The 17,088-nt window shown below is 45.3% G+C and overlaps 1 non-coding gene and 1 pseudogene across 1 annotated transcript; both read right to left on the bottom strand.

Moving 5' to 3' along the window:
* Positions 1-15,234: 15,234 nt before the first annotated feature.
* LOC121196714 lies at positions 15,235-15,386 on the bottom strand (annotated as a pseudogene).
* A 1,403-nt stretch (positions 15,387-16,789) lies between these two features.
* LOC121196152 lies at positions 16,790-16,904 on the bottom strand. Its single transcript, XR_005895629.1, has one exon. It is a non-coding gene; the product is annotated as a U5 spliceosomal RNA (small nuclear RNA).
* Positions 16,905-17,088: the final 184 nt, after the last annotated feature.

The following is a 17,088-nucleotide window of genomic DNA, read 5'->3' on the forward strand; positions in this document are numbered from 1 at the left end:
GAGAAGCAGAAACAAAGTGTGGGCAGGGGGTGAGAGTCAAACATGACAAAACAGGCAAGATTTCAGAATCAAAAGCTGACAGAGAAGACAGTGACATAAAGGATCGTCTGTAGGTTCACATACAACAAACATTCTGTCTACAAATGCAATTATTTAGATTCTTGCTGCATTTATTTTAAACTCACAGAATCTTTATCAGAACCATGTTTAGTTCCTAAAAGTTCAAAATGACTTTACAGTATATTGTAGTGTTACTTATGATTTAATAAATGACTAACTAACTATATTACTTATAAGGTTATTGTGTTTGTCCTCATCCCAGTTGAATCTCATGACTGGATTTAAAATTTCATTTGGAAATTTACTGTTTTGATGTAAAATAATTTCAGTGTCTCACTATGAGAGACTCCCACTCACTCATTCACTCACTGTCACCACTGACACAGCAGATAGATACACTTTGAAGGAGTGAAGGTATTTGTAAAGTTACTTTGCTGCCCGTGTGTGTGTGTGTGTGTGTGTGTCTGTGTCTGCTTGCTAGCTAATTAACTGAAGGAGGAAGAAATGGGACTGAGTAGAGGTGGGGGTCAAACTCTGGTCTGCTGAGTGACAGACAGGAATGTTTGATATTGAGTTATGTCTTATTTAAGAGAGATGTGGGATAACTTTAAAATTAGCTTAGAAAGAAATGAAATTTAGTAATTGGGGGTGGGATACAGAACCTAGCCTGCTGGTTGGCAGGCGGGGGTCATAGCCATTAGGCGATAGGGGGAGTGAGAAATAATATTGTAAGAAAAAAAAAAAATTGAAACAAGGGGGAAAGAGTCTTTTAGTTATCGTTGAGTCCTTTTGGTATTGTAGTGCTGAGTTTGTGGATCCAGATTTTTTCTGCTCTCTTTCTTTGTCTTATTGTCCATGCGTTGTTATAGAATAGAATAGAATGCCTTTTATTGTCATTGGACATCTTTTACATGTACAACGAGATGGAAAGCATCTCCTTCTCCAGTGCAACATGTATGAATATACAACATAGAATAGAATAAAAATAAAATAAGATTAAGTTAAGTAAGTTTAGTGCAAGTCAAAAGTCAAAAATTTAAAAGGAATGCTATACAACAATATGAAGAGAAAAAAGCAAAATACAGGGGGGGGTAAGGTGCACAGTTCAAGTATGGGTTATTGCACATTAATGAATATTGCACAGTATACGGATATTGCACGGTGAGTGGATAGAGGGAAGGAAGTCCGGGGGTTCAGGGGAATAGACTGTGGGGTTCAGTGCATGTGTGAGTTCAGTGTGGTTATGGCTTTTGGGAAAAAACTGTCTCTGAGTCTGTTAGTCTTTGTTCTGATGTGCCTGTAGCGCCTTCCTGAGGGCAACAGGTCAAACAGAGCAAAGCCAGGGTGGGAGCTGTCCTTGGTGATGTTCTTTGCTCTGCTGAGGCAGCGGGAGGTGTAAATGTCCATCAGGGAGGGGAGGGGGCAGCCGATGATCTTCTGTGCCGCCTTAACTACCCTCTGAAGCCTCTCCCTGTCTGCCATGGTGCAGCTGCCGTACCATACTGTGATGCAGTACGTCAGCAGGCTCTCAATGGACGAGCGGTAGAAGGTCAGCAGCAGGATGGAGTCCAGGTTGTGCTTCCTGAGTACCCTCAGGAAGTGTAGCCGCTGCTGAGCCTTCTTAATGACCGCTGTGATGTTCTCTGTCCAGGAGATGTCAGCGGAGATGAGGATCCCAAGAAACCGAAAAGTGTAGACTCTCTCCACGCACTCGCCGTTGATGTAGAGGGGGGCTAAGTTGGTGCTGTGCCTCCTGACAATGATCTCCTTGGTTTTCTTGGTGTTCAGAGCCAGGTTGTTCTCTGAACACCAGGATGCCAACTTCAGGACCTCTTCTCTGTAGGCTGCTTCATCTCCCTTTGAGATGAGTCCGACCACTGTAGTGTCGTCAGCAAACTTAACGATGAGGTTGCTGTTGTGGGCCGGACTGCAGTCATGGGTGTAGAGGCAGTACAGGAGGGGGCTCAGCACACAGCCCTGTGGAGAGCCGGTGCTCAGCGTGCGAATGGAGGAGAGGTGGGGGCCGAGTCTCACAGTCTGGGGTCGGTTAGTTAGGAAGTCCTTTATCCAGGCACATGTGAGAGGGGGGAGGCCGAGAGTGTCCAGTTTGGTGATGAGAATGTCGGGAATGATTGTGTTGAAGGCGGAACTGTAATCCACAAAGAGCATCCGAACGTAGCTCTGCTGCTGCTCCAGATGGCTCAGCACAGAGTGGAGAGCTACGGCGATAGCATCCTCTGTGGATCTGTTACCACGATATGCAAACTGGTAGGGGTCGAAGTCTGGGGGGAGATAGTTCCTGATGTGTTGTAGAACCAGTCTCTCGAAGCACTTCATGATTACTGGAGTGAGGGCCACAGGACGGTAGTCGTTAAGGCTGGTGATGGGAGACTTTTTTGGCACTGGTATGATTGTGGCTGATTTTAGGCAGGACGGAATGACTGCTTGGGCTAGGGAGAGGTTGAAAATTCTTGTGCAGATGGGGGCTAGCTGGTCGGCACACGCTCTGAGCACCTTACCAGGTACTCCGTCTGGGCCGGCAGCCTTTTTGGGGTTCACTGCCAGGAGTACCCGTCTGACGTCGTGCTCCCTTACAGTGAGTGGAGTGGTGCAGGAAGCAGGTGGGAGAGGGGTTGGAGGCAAGGCTGGAACAGATGAGTGCTGCTGTTGTGGTGAGTTGAAGCGAGCAAAGAAGCAATTTAGCTCCTCTGCCAGCGGTGCACTCAGGTCTCCTGTTGGTACATGACATCCTCTGTAGTTTGTGATGTCTTGTATACCCTGCCACACCCTCCGTGTGTCGTGGCTGGACAGGTGGGACTCTATGCTCCGCTTATGGTCTGCCTTAGCTTTTTTAATTCCTTTTTTCAGGTCGGCTCGAGCAGCCCTGTACAGAGCTCTGTCGCCTGACCTGAAGGCAGCATCACGGGCTCTGAGGAGCATGCGGACCTGGCTGGTCATCCAGGGTTTCTGGTTTGGAAAAACCCGAATGTTTTTATCCACAGTCACATTCCCGATGCAAAACTTGATGTAGTCAAGAACCGTTCCTGTGAATGTTTCCAGCTCCTGGTGTTCAAATAAGTCCCAGTCTGTCTGTTCGAAGCAGTCTTGGAGTGTGGAGAGTGCATTGTCAGGCCAGGTTGTAACAGTCTTTGTGGTGGGCCTGGCGCTGCGTCTGAGGGGGGTGTAGGCTGGGGGAAGCAGGAGGGAGAGATGATCTGACTGTCCGAGGTGGGGGAGGGGTATGGCTCTGTACGCGTGTTTAATGTTAGAGTACACATGATCCAGAGTGTTCCCCCCTCTTGTGGAACACTTGACGTGTTGGTAGAATTTTGGGAGTACAGTCTTTAAGTTGGCCTTATTAAAGTCACCTGCAATTATATGAACACCGTCAGGGTGGACCCTCTGCTGTTCGTTAATGGTGTTCAGCAGGAGAGAGAGCGCCGTGTTTACGTTGGCTTTGGGCGGAATATACACAGCCGTGATGATCACTACTGTTAGCTCTCTTGGTAGAAAAAAAGGCCGGCATCTTACAGACATGTACTCGAGGTCAGGGGAGCAGTGTTTGTCAATGATTGTCCCGTTGTTACACCAGTTTTCATGAATGTAAATACGCCCACCTCCTCTGCTCTTACCGGAGTCCTTCGTCCTGTCCCAGCGGAGCAGAGTGCGGCCTGCTAGCTGCATGCTAGCATCGGGTATCCCCGGGTGAAGCCAGGTTTCGGTGATAATCAAAACACAGCAGTCACGAACATAACGATTTCCAGCGAGTTGTAATTCCAGTTCGTCCGTTTTATGCACCAGGGATCTGGCATTGGAGAGGTACAGGCTCGGTAGAGGTGGCTTGTGTGGGTGTTTCTTAAGCCTCTGCATAACACCGGACCTTCGGCCCCGTTTCTGCTTCCTCTCCCTCCTCCGTCTGCGCCTCCTGGACCCGACAACAATCCACGGAGAGCCGGCTGGTCTCGCTATGTCGTCTGGGATGTTATGCGTTTGATGAAAGACACTTGAGACAGATGTCTGGTGTTGGTGGCCGATGTCCATAAGGTCTTGGCGGGTGTAGCGAGTGTTCGTAGAACCGGCAGTGTGCAAACAAACAAGAGAAACATACAAAAACAACAAAAAAGAGCACCGAACAGGAGAGCCGTGAGCCGCTGCGTCCGTGCGCGCCGCCATTTTCCAGTCCAGAGATTATCAAATGGGAAGGCGGGTGTGATTGAAAATGTTGTACTAGGGGGGTGGTCAGTCGACCTTCCCCAATGTTATAAAGCTGTTGGGAAAGACGAGTATGGACGGAGTGTTTTGTTTCACCTATATAATGTTTTTGGCAAAGTGTGCAAGTGCTAATGTAGACTACGTTTGTGGTGGAGATGGAGAGATTACCTGTTGTGGGAAATGCAGTGTTTGCATGTGGGTTGTGGATGAATTTTCTATTCTTATAGTGGTGGCTATGTTGTAATGTAGGTGTAGGTCTATGGTCCGAATATTTGGAGCTAATGAGGAGGGAATGTAAGTTTTTATGTTTTCTGTATGCTGAGATAATTCTGTAGTTTTGAAAAGCTGGGTGTTGAGACTGTAGTGTGGTGAAGCTGTTTTTGACAAACCGGTGTATTCCTATGGTTCGTTGTGAGTAAGTGGAAACAAATGGTATGAGGTGTGTGGTGTGTGTGGTGTGTGTGAATGATGGGTCTGGTCCAGCCTGTAGATTAGGGGTGGGTTTAGGGATGAGAAGAGGTACATGGTTAGGGTTAGGGTCAAGGATAGGTTGAAAAGCATGCAAGAATTTTTTTTCCCTTTTTAAAAATTTTTTTTTGAGGTCATGCAAGCATAAGATCAATTCACACACATATCCACACCATAAAAGAATATTATAAGCCTTATTGTTTTATTATCAACCCTATTTTATTTCATAGAGATGCAGTGGCTCCATGATTATATGCTTAGTTCCAGTTGGATGTTTACCTATAGGTTTTTCTTTTTCACATGATTGTCTTGGATTCATTGAATTCCTTCATTACTTGTCAATCTATCCTGCCCTATTTGGGGATCATTGATTTCTTCAGAGGGCACTAGGGGAGGGTTCAGTAAATGAAGATAAAATTATAAAATTGGGACATAGGGGATATAGAGGTTAGGGTTAGGGTTAAAATAGAGGGTGGAATGGTTAGGGTTAGGATGGGAGAGATTGAGGGGTCAGGTAATGAGGTAGGAGGGAGAAGGGGAAGGGGGGAGGGGGGGTGGAAGGGTTAAGGTTAGGGGAAGTGTATGGATAGGGAGGTGATAAATGGTTAGGGTAGGGGGGTATTAGAAAGGGTAGAGAAGGTTAGGGTTAGGCAAAAGAGGGAAGGAGGGCAAGGGGGGGGACGGTTAGGGTTAGGCAAAAGAGGGAGGGAGGGCAAAGAAGGGGAGGACGGTTAGGGTTAGGAATGAAAAAAGTCGGGGAGGAAGGAAAAAGAAAAAACGGGGGTTAGGGTTAGGGTTAGGGTTAGGGTTAGGGTTAGTTCCCTCAACAAGTGCCAATTATTATTATTATTTATTTTTTTTTTTTTTATTTAAATAGGTAAGACAAACCATGTGGAAAAGAAACAACAATAATCCTGTTCAGAAGAATGTATACACACCATTTTATTATTCTCATAAATTCCCTGTTTTCCTTAGAATCCTCCTTTTATTGTTAGTTATTGATCTCATTATTAATTCCATTTACTATTTTTTTAGGCCAAGGAAGATTTTGGTTTGTAAGTTTTCAACCCATCATCACTCCTGTGTCTCTCCCTCTTTCCCATTGGCTCTCCGTTCCAGTGTTTCACCTCTGGACGCCCGTGTCTCCCAGATGCTGTGAGATCGCACCTGAAATTTTTATAACAGGAAGGCAATCGCTCTATCCTCCCTGAGTCAACAGGTACTTCACTGAAGGCATGTTGGTGCACTTGTCGCGCTTCACACAAGTCAATAAACCCGCATCTCATCACGCAGGAGCAAGACAGCAGTACATCAGTCGAACCTGTGAGGGTTGAATTAGCCCATTACTGATGGTATAGCGCCTCTCTGTGGTTAAAATCGGGGCTTTTTTGGGGGATGTGTCTGGGTTCCTATCATGGGGTCGCTGCTGAACTATTGAGGTGGAGGACACAGCGGCGGGACCCGTGGAGCGAGAGATGTGCGGGTTGCTGAATGGAGATGAGAGTCTAATAAGATGTCCTCTCTGTTTCTTAAAATAGTTCTTTTATTCAAGTGTGTGTTACAATGAGTTCTTTTTCTTTGTTTTACACTTGGTTATTTTTATTATTTACCGTTGTAGAGTGGTGAGTACCGGACATTTTAATAAATGACTAAAACTCTCTTTCCCATGTTATCCCTCTCTGCTATGACATCATCTGAGAGCAACAGTGAGGTGGATTTAAATAAAGCTTTACCTAACCTTTGCGTTTCCGCTCGCTCAAATAAACCTCACAAATGCAGGAGTATATGACTGTGTCAACATCGCCGTGTCCCCCACCTGTAAATTGGGTTATTATGTACAGAGTCAGGCCATTTCAGGTTTATTATGAATTTTCAAAGATCGGCCGGGACTAACGGGAGGAGAGCCACCGGATAGATCATTCTCCATCGGCGGAACGGGAGACCCCCGCCCACGGCCCGAGAAGGAAAAACCGGAGACCCATGTGAAAGGTAAGTGGGTCTAGGTGGAGAAGGGAGAGGGAGGGGGAGAAAATAAAAATTAGGGGAAAGGGAAGGTGAAGAGTCACCTGGCCCGGGACGGGGGTCCCCGCCCCCGGTTCACGGAAACTCCCCTCCGGCGTCCTGAAATAGATCACAGATTAATTTGTGACTCCGTACACCAGAGTTGGAGGATGCGTTCTGCCGTCTCCGGAGTCCAGTGAATGTTATCGGATGTTGTAGTGAACTGATGTGAGGGCAGCGGCCCCAGGAAGGGGAGGTGGCTGTAAATAAAATTGTTAATGGTGTTAAGATTTTTTTGTTGCTCCTGCGGGAGGAGAGGCGAGTAGTTAATGAATGTTGGGAAACACTATTTTAGCCTTTCTGTACACCTAACGTAGTTGTTGTATTGAGGTTTTTTGTGGATCCTGGTCTCTATTGTTGATACCTACGGACAGCACCACTATTTCCACCAGGGGATGTTCGGGTGTTTTGTCAAGGACATGCTGGAAGTGGTAGAAGGCTGCACCCGGATAGCTGTCTATTTGTAGATTTTTGTTTTTGTGGGGTGGAATACGGTTCAAATTGGAGTCGCCGAAGAACCAAATAGGTTTTTTCCCCTTGAAACTCCAATCCAGTATTTTTCTGCCTTTTCTTGCCTTGTGCTGGCACGGAAAGTACCCGGCCCCCGGCGAGTGGTCGGGGGCAGATGCACCCCCCGCGCCAGCAGTCGGCTCGTTTGTGGGGTGCCCGGGCATAGAGGCAGCATCCGACCGGGGTCCCGCCGAGGTGTTCTGGGTGGATTCAGATTGGGTCGCTCTGCCATGCAGGTCAGTATGTTTATACTTTTTCGACCCCTGAATCATCATGTTCGTATCCACCATTTTTTTTCTCTCGAGCGGGCCCAGTCCCTGTATGGGGTTTGATGTTTTTTGCTGTCTCAGTCCGGCACCATCACCTAGAGAGATATGAAATTGTGAGATGTTATCCTGGCCATCCTGAGCACTGTTCTGTATTCGGGAATTGTGTTTTTCTGTTGTTGTGTTTGGGTAGGTGGGTTTGGTCTCCTGATAGGATTTCCCCTCCCTTGTGTATTTCTGTCTAGGTTTTGTGTTTGTCGTTTGAATGTACCCCTCACTCCTGTTTTTCCTATCTGTGAGAGGCTTCCTCATCTTATTGCTCGGGATAAAGTCATCCTCAGATGAAGACGGCGATGGTGGTTCCTGTTCCCTCCCCCGTCCAGGTCCAAGGGGGCGCCAAGGGACAGCCGGGTGGGCAGCTAGGAGAGTTCTGGTGGCCGCAGGGCTTTGGATTCTCTCACCAGTGGGAAGACACACAACCGGCGAGAGGGGCACTCGGGGAAGAATTTCTCCTGATCTCCCCAAGGAGGTATTTTCTTCTATTATTTCCTCCTCCATGGGTGTTGGTTGAGATTTTCTCAAATCAGTTTGTTTACACGTGTTCGATAATGTCCCCTCATCCAGGTGTTGAAACTCAGCCTGTGTCTCCTCACCCAGCGCCAGCCCATCCAGAATGTTGGACCGGAGTGTTGGCGCCCCCCGTGGCCCAGGCAGGGGCGGGAACTCCTCCGCATCCTCCACATCCTCCAGGTCCAGACCCGATGGAGTGTCAGGGTTAGGGTCAAGGATAGGTTGAGGATTAAGGTTCAGATCAGATGGGGAGGGGGGGTTAGGGTTAGGTTTAGAGTAAAGGGAGGATTTGGGTTTGCAAGTAGAGAGGGGGGAATCAGGTGCAGGTAAAAGAAGAGGGGAGTGGTTAAGGTTAGGGTAGGGGATAGGTTGAGGGTTAGGGTTAGAATAGGAGGGAATGGAGAGGTTAGGGTTAGGGTGGGGGGGAAGGTTAGGGTTAGGAATAGGGGGGCGGGAATCAGATAAGGAGGGAGAAAGATACAAACCCTTGTTCGGGTAGAGGGAGGAAGGCTTTGAGGCTGGATCAGACCCAAGGACCTGGGGTGGGGAGAGGTGTTGAGGAAGCGGAGAGGGTGGGGAAGAGCGAGTGGGAGCGAGAGAGGCCAGTGCAGAATTTTTGATATATCGGAGGAATCTTTTAGAATAGCCCCTTGAACGTAAGCTATTGAAGAGGGTGGAAGTGGCTGTATGAAAGTCTTTGATATCTGAACAGATGCGAAAGAAACGAATGATTTGAGATTTGATGATGCCTTTAAATGTGTGTTTTGGGTGGTAACTCGATTTGTGAAGGAGAGCATGTGTGTCTGTTGGTTTGAAGTAGATCTGTGTTAACAGTGTTTTGTGTGTAGTGTTAGAAAAAAATCTGGTGTCTAGAAAGTTGATATGTGTTGGATTTATTGTGTATTTAACTTTGATGGATGGATGATGGTTATTGAGGATGTGGATGAAGTCAGGAAATGTGGAGGGATGATGGGGCCAGATCTAAGTAAGATACTAAGTAAGTATCTTTGATATAGCTGGGGTGGTGGGTGGAGAGGGGACCTAAAAAGTGATCTATGTATTGAGAAATGTGGTATGTGGAACTATTGCAGTCTGAAACTATAGGTCTTCCGGAAGGAAACTCATTAGGAACGGTCCAGGTCTCAGGTTCTTTGTGTATTTTAGGTAGTAGATAAAAGTAGCGGGGACTTGGGTTATCTGGTCCGGAGAGAAAATCTTTTTGTTTGGCATTAATGAATTTTTTATTGTATAATGTGTGAATGATGTTCCTGAGTTGGTTTTGTGTATGTGGCTGAATGGTGTCCTCTAGTTGTTTATAGTAGGTGGGATTATTGAGTTGACGGTTGGCTTCTAATAGGTATTGTTGTCTGTCCATGATTATGACTTTGGATCCTTTATCTGCCGGTTTGAGAATAATATTAGGATTGGAGATGATTTCAGAAAGGGCCCTGCGTTCCGGCCCCGAGAGGCTATCGGGGATATCCCCCGGGGGCCGGAAACATTGCAGGGCCCTATGATTCTGTTGAATAGTTTGGTGAGTGAGTGGGTGGAGTTTGCTATGGTCTGGTTCCCAATGAGATGGATGTGTGAATAAGGAGGGTTGTCGATCAGGTTGGAGGTGGAAATAGTCTATGAGTTTAAGTCGTCTATGGAAGTTATGTAGATCCCTATGAAGTTCCTCCCGGTCGAGATGTATGGGTCTGGGTATGAAAGTTAGGCCCCTCTCCAAGAGTTGGCGTTGAGGTGTAGAGGGAGAAAAGAGGGTGGCTAGGTTGAGAATATTTGAAGTGGAGTTCCACCCCAGGTCCGGAGGCTGATGTGTGGTGTGAGTGTGTTGTGAGAGGTCCGGGTTGGATTTGGTATTTACTGTAAATTTAACTGTACCAGCCAATTTTGAAAGATGAGACTTGCTGTGGTGGGTGTCCAGTGGGTATTGTCCTTTTCTGTTGTGAAAGTGTCATGAGGGATTTCAGTGAGGATGGGGAAGTAGGTGGCCATGACATTGTTTATAAGAGGGTTATGTTTCTGGGTGGAGGTGAGGTTGGATGAGAAATTCATTATAGGAAAGTAAATGTCTGCATTGGGGAAGGTCGACTTACCTTGACGGAAGAGGGTCTTGAGTTGTTTAATGGAAGTTTGTTTGGGGTCCTGGTCTTTGTTGTTTATTCCAATAGAAAAGATGAGGATCTTGACATGGGGGTTGGGGGGAAGGGGGTTTCACAGATCTTGAGGAAGATGGTAGATGTTGGCTCCGGGGTAACTGTCTATCTGGATCTGTGGGTGGGTGTATCCTGGAATGCGGTTTACATTTGAATCACCAAGGATGAGGATGGGTTTCTTGGTCTTGAAGTGCCAGTCCTGGATTTTGCGGGTGGGGCGTGCAATATGGAAGTGGGGGCGATGAAGGGTCTGGTCCGGCGGCATGGTGTAGCAGGGGGGGGGCGATAATAGTAGGGTGGGAGGTGATTGGGAGGAGGGTTGAGCAGTTGGGATAGGAGAGGTGGGTGAGTGGGGTGGGGAAGAAGAGGAAGGGAGACTAGAGGTGAGTAGGGGGGAAGGGGGTGAAGGAGGGGAAAGGTGAGGGTTTTCAGGTTGAGTAGTGAGAGAGAGAGGAGATGAGGTATGATGTGGTGGAGGAAGGTGGTTAGTAGGAGTAATGGTGTTGGGTGTATGGGGAGTGGTAGCTACCATATTGATCGAGGAGGTCCGATCGAGCAGCACATCCCCCTCGGGTTGTGATGGAGAGGGCTCAGATGGGTCTTTGTTTGGTCTTTGTTGACCCCTTCATCATTTTGCCCGACTCTCTTTGGGGTTTGTTTTCTTTTGGGGGCGCATGCTGCTCAGGTCGGACCTCCCCGGTTTCTATCTGAGGGGAAGAAGTAAGAATCATGTCAGTCATATGAACCGAAACATCAGAGTGTGTACTGAGAGTGACTGTTTGGAGTTCTTCTGTGGTATGTGAGTGGTGGTTGGGGTGGTGAATCTGCACTGTTGTATGTATAGATGGTGAAGTGGATGAAATAGGGGGAAGAATGGGGGAGACAGGATTTTGGGGGGTGCTTGAATGTATTTCTGCCATTGTGGTTAGAGGTCCCCAGGTCACTTTTCGGATTTTTAATAGTTGAGGAGTAGAGGTTGTTGGAGCCGGTGGAGTATTCTGAGTCCGGTCTTGGTGGTCGAGATGTTGTTGTTGTGGTGGGTGGGTTCTTAATGGGTCCTCTGCGAGTGGGTTTGTAAACTGGGTGGGGAGAGGGGAGGGGGCTGCTGGGATCCGGTTGCACCTTCTCTGTTGATGTAATCTTTTGTTGAGGTGTAGTTTGGGTTTCAGTTGAAGTCTGTTGAGGTGGACTGGGCTTAGAGGGATAGGATTTTGGATTAAGTTCTTCCATGGTGGTTTGCCGTGTGCCTTGATAGACAGAGAGAGTGGTGGGGGCAGATGATTTGGGTAGGGGCGGATATTCTTCTTCCGGGATGGTTGATAAGATGTTGGTTCTTGTTTGCTGATGTGTGGAATGATGTTCTGGTTGTTGGGGGGTGCTGGTGGTCTTCAGAAGTCGATGAGTTTCTTGTAGAGTTGTCGTGGACAGTCTTGATCCATAACGTTAACTGGCCCAACCGGTGGCTTTATCCAAGGCTATGGAGTTGTAAGATGATGTATCTATTGTACTAATGATGTTTGTGTAGTGGTCATGTAATATGGTGATTGTGTTGTGCATCCAGGTTGTAGTATTGTGATGTATTTTATTGCGGGTTTCTATTGTGGGTGTGGATGGTTTGATGAAATCTGTAAGGTGTGTTACTTGTCTTATTATACCTGGGGGGAATGTTCTGGTGGTTAAGGCAGTGTCCATGATATGTTTGTGACGTATAGCCTGTATCAATTTGAAATATTGCTTGCTGGTTTGTCTGGTTATTGGGTCTGGTGCATGCGTGAGTGTGGATGTGGTATGTTGTCTATGTGTTGGAGGTTGTATATTAAGTGTCATGAGTGGTTGTGGTGTATTGTTGGGACTATGTGTATATGCAGGTGTATGACTGTGTGTGTGTGTGTGTGCTGGAGGAGCCATCTTGAGGTCCGCTCCTGTGTGTAGACTTTACTCTGAAAAAGTTATACAGAGACATAAAAGTAATAATATATGGTGGGGTAGGTAACGAGGATGAAGGATATCTTGACGTAGATAGTTCTTTAGTAGTGCGTGGGGATTGAACCTTGGCCTCCCGGATGCAGGTCCGGGTGGTCACTTGTTGAGCTTTGTAGTAGATGTTGTTTCTCTTTTGATAGTGAAGACTGCTTAAAATGGAGGTCCAGGAGGTAGTAGTGACTTGATCTCCAAAATGGAGGTCCGGGTAAACAAAATGGAGGTATAGTAGCAGTTGTAACTTGACGTTGATTTGTCTTTAGTGATGCGTGGGGATTGGGTTTTGGTTAGGGTTAGGCTTTCAGTTATGATGGTTAAGGTTACGTCAGGTTATAGGTTAAGGGGCAAGGGAATGCATTATGTCAGCAAGTGTTCTCACAAAATATAAGTACCAGAATGTGTTTTTGTGTTTGTAAGTTTGTGTTTTAATTGTATTTCTGTTATTTCTCTCTCTTCTGTTGTGGGGCTCCTGTCTCCTGATCTCCTTCATCCTGGATCATCTTCTTCAGATCCTAAAACAATGACTTATTTTTATGCTGGTGTGTTTGTTTGCTGTGAATCACATTGTGGTTAAGTTTGTGTTTGGGAGATTTCCTCCATGTTTATGGATACAGTTGAAGGTATCAGGTCATTCCATTATTTGATGATCTCTACCTGTTAGAATTGGGTTTTGGTTAGGTTGGGGAAGATTAATTCTTAAATAATCACAAGTTGTGATTTTGGTGCACTGGCAACAGGTGCCTGCACAGTCACCACCCCCACTTCCGTTTGTGGTTTTCAACTTTTCCTTTTTTTGAGAGGTTGATACTAATTCATATTAATATTGTTGTTTCCTTTTGTTTTGTATCTTTCAGACCATCCTGCTGATCGCCCCTTTATTTAGGGTCTGGGATGGAAAGTACCATTTTTTCCTCTGAGTCTGGAGTCATCTGCGAAAGGCTAATATTGATACAAATATATAATGTCAAGTTGTTGCTGTTAAATGTGATAAGTTGTTCTGATGGTGAAAGTGGATTAAATAATATAACAGCAATAAGAGACAGAGGACCACCTGACAGCATTAATGGACATGGACAGAGCTGCACACACTGTTAAACACTGTCACAGCTCATTAGCATCACGTTCTACCTGCAATTCAAGATCAACGAGTTGGTTCAGGATGGTGCAAAACACGAGACAACAAACAATCAGACACCAGACATGAACTGCATCATGTTAAAATCAGAGCAAAGCAGCAACAATTACAAAAAGACAGAAAGTCAAACATGTGAGGGCACGATTGAATGTGGAGGAAGAGACAGAGATGATGGTTCTACTTCAGTCCAGCTGCTGAAAACTGTTTCCACTGCAGTTCTACTCCAAGGTGAAAAAATGCAGAATATTACCTGACACTTCTAACAGACAGGAGCTGAAAACTTCACACAGAAAATACAAGTGTCTCTGAATAACAAAGAGAGGAACGAGAGGAAGAGAAAGTGGGTGGACAAAGAGAAAAGAAGGAGCTGAGAGAGCAATGGAGGAGAGAAACTTTAAAGTCCAACAGTGATTCATCAGAGTTTGTGAAAACTACCTGATACTTGTCCTGAGTGTTCAGTCAGTGAAAGAAACCATGAAAACAAAGCTGATTCTTCATTTTACATTTATCATGAATGACTAAGGGACTTTTTTTTGGATCACTTGATTATTCATCTGAGAAAAGCAGTAAGTTCTTTGAGTTACTGAGTCACTGCAGTGTGTTCAAAACAACTATACTTATAGAAATGAAGGCACTGATCACACAGTCTAAAACATAAGCTTCAGAAAAAAATGAATACATTTCAAATGCTGAAGGAAATGTTAGGTTTGTGTCATGTCCGACAGTCGACAATCAACCAAATACCCAACAAATCTAAGTCATTTAGCTTTGTAGCTCTGCACACATCCTTCTTCAAACACTGTGGTTTATGACACAGCCAGTTAAGTCTGGACTTCAAACCAGTTCAAACACAGTCATGCAGCATGTAGATGCAGAATGTAAATTATGTTCTCAAACAGCTGCACAAGCACTGAGGAATAAACATCAATGATAATTCATCATGATTTATGCAAAGAAAAAAAGAGAAGTTTAATATTTCTGTTGTTTTACTGTTTGAAAGAGGAGAAACAATGTTTGTATATTTGAAGACTAAAATCAGCTGTGAAGAACATTTTCCTTTTTCTTCTTTTCAGAGGTTTTTGAAAAACAGATAAAATGAATCAGTGAATGTGTCAGAATATGGAGAGAATCTTTATCGACTACAAACTTTTGACTTTTGGAAATTTCCCAAAGCAAAACTCTGTTCATTTGACTCAAACCAGTAAATATCTGGTTTCAGCTAATTTAACCTTTGGGCTGATGAATGAATGACTACCTGCTGCATAATCAGACTCATCACTACATTATTCACTGCACAAGCAGCTGCACACTGGTTCACACCTCAGAGAATAACGTCTGTCACTGTTCAGTTAGAAGAGCAAAGAAGAAGCAGGTGGTAGAAGAAAAACTGATGAGAGGAGGAAACGGAGGAGGGTGAGAAAAAGATGAATAATTACTGAAGCTGCAACATCAACAGACGCCTGTCAGTGCCAAAGAAATGATTCTTATCAAGAAAGGCAGAGATTAAAGCAACTAGCCTCATCTTCATGTTCCAGATGCTCACACAGTTTTTGAAAATTAAAGTAAAGCAGATGAAAATAAATCATCAGGCCTGTCTCAGAGAGCAGCTGAGGACCCTGGTCGTCCCAGCTACCTCCATCGCGGTACGCCTCCCGTGGCTTGCCGCGTGCTAAATCCCAGCCTCCCCTCCATCCCCTCAATTGGCTGTGCACAATTCACTTGATAAAAACATAGCCGCATTTTCTTTCAGCCACTGTAAAAGTTTGACTCCTAACTAAATGTGTGTCAGAGCTTGATTTTCTACAAAGCAAGAGAAAGGTGCACCGTTCCCGGCGGCACTGCAATGCCAGGTCGATGCGTAGAGTGAGCGGAGCAAGCTCCCTTTTCAGCTCCCTCTCCTAAAAATGGGTTTAATAAGTTGACATATAACTCTAAATCAACAAAACCACGTCACAAGATGGAGATGAACCACACTAGTTTAGGGATGACATTTTTTTGTTTATTGTGCATCAAAACTGGAGATAAAAGGCTTATAGCACCTAGTATTCCCAGGTGGTGTCCCATCCAAGTTCTAACCAGGCACTACTCTACTTATCTTTCGAGATCAGGCAATATCGGGCGTGCCCAGGGTGGTATGGCCGTGAGCAACACAAACCCATATAAAAAATCTCTTTATACATGCTAAAACGCCACTAACAAATCCAATGTTTAATAGAGACAATAATCATCTCGATTTCTCTACAAATCCAAGCACAAGAAGCAATCAAAAATCACCTTATCCACCTGACGAGAATTCTCTGACTATCCATCATCTGATAAAGGCTGTTACTGAGTCTGATCACTTATAGATCCATTCCTGTCCAACACTGAGTAAGATGGAAGATGGAAATATTTAAAACAGCTACTTTTTGTGTGTGTGCCCAAACACTTTTGGGCTGAACATCGTGTTCTTGTGTGCTTAAATATCATATTCAGTTAACAAACAAATCATCTGAACAAAACATTTCACTAAATGAACTAAACACTGACATGAACTACTAACATGTATTGACTTACTGAAAACCTTGGAGCTGATCTGGACTTTCCTGTAGTTTCCTCTTGTCCTTGTAACAGCAGTAGCTCCTCCCTTCCTTGTCAATAATTGTGCAGAAATATCTGAGTGCTTCTTTCTTCCTAAATCATGAGCAAGTCCTGTCCAGTCCAACTGTTTCTGCTCCTGTTTGACTTCTGGACTTGTCTCTGGTTGTGTGTCCACTTACTGCAGCCTGTGACATCAGACTGTAGAATGTTGATACATCAAAGGCATCAAAGGACAAACACACACACACACACACACACATACTGGTACTTATATCTTTGTGAGGACACTCTCTGGCATAATGCATTCCCTCGCCCTAACCTCTCTCTCTCTTAGCATCTCAGACCTATGTCAGTACCTGTGCCTCTGTCAAAGAATACAAAAAAAAAAAACACACTAGACCTGTACACACATAAAGTCATGTATTCATGTAGTCATCTGTGAATGTGTGTTTGATGAGTGAAAAGTGAAAATGCTGCATGAACCTTGTTTTTGTAAAAGCTTCTCTTGTTTCCTTTGCTTCTTACAACTGTATATTTTTCAAGCATCATCTGTCATATTGAAGAAATTAGTTCATTCAGTAGCGTTATTTCTTTTTTTATTGTCATCATGTACACTTTTCTTGTCTCAAAGACGCCAGCATCCCCACCAAAGCCTAAAAATAAAGTATACCAGCGAAATGACAACATCTAGCACACATTTCTTCCACAAAGAAAGAGCAAAGTCGGACAGGGGAGCTCCCACTTGTGGCGCTCTATAAAGATGTTTGACTTTTCACCAACTCAAAAGGCTCAGCCAAAAGGCCAAGCCAGCCAAAAATAACTTCAACTCATTGGTGTTCCTCTCCACGGAAGTCTTTAGTAAAAGGCGAAAGACTTGTGCGTTATGAAGAGAAACAAGAGTCAGAAAAGGCCTGTCTCAGAGAGCAGCTGAGGACCCTAGTCGTCCCAGCTACCACCGTCGCGGTGCGCCTCCCTTGGCTTGCCGCGTGCTAAATCCCAGCCTCCCCTCCATTGCCCCCCACCCCCCCACCACCACCTCCAGCCTGAAAAATCCAGGCCTGGCTTTTACATGGAGACTACAAAGTCT

This window comes from Toxotes jaculatrix, chromosome 16, assembly GCF_017976425.1.
Source record: "Toxotes jaculatrix isolate fToxJac2 chromosome 16, fToxJac2.pri, whole genome shotgun sequence".
NCBI lineage: Eukaryota > Metazoa > Chordata > Actinopteri > Toxotidae > Toxotes > Toxotes jaculatrix.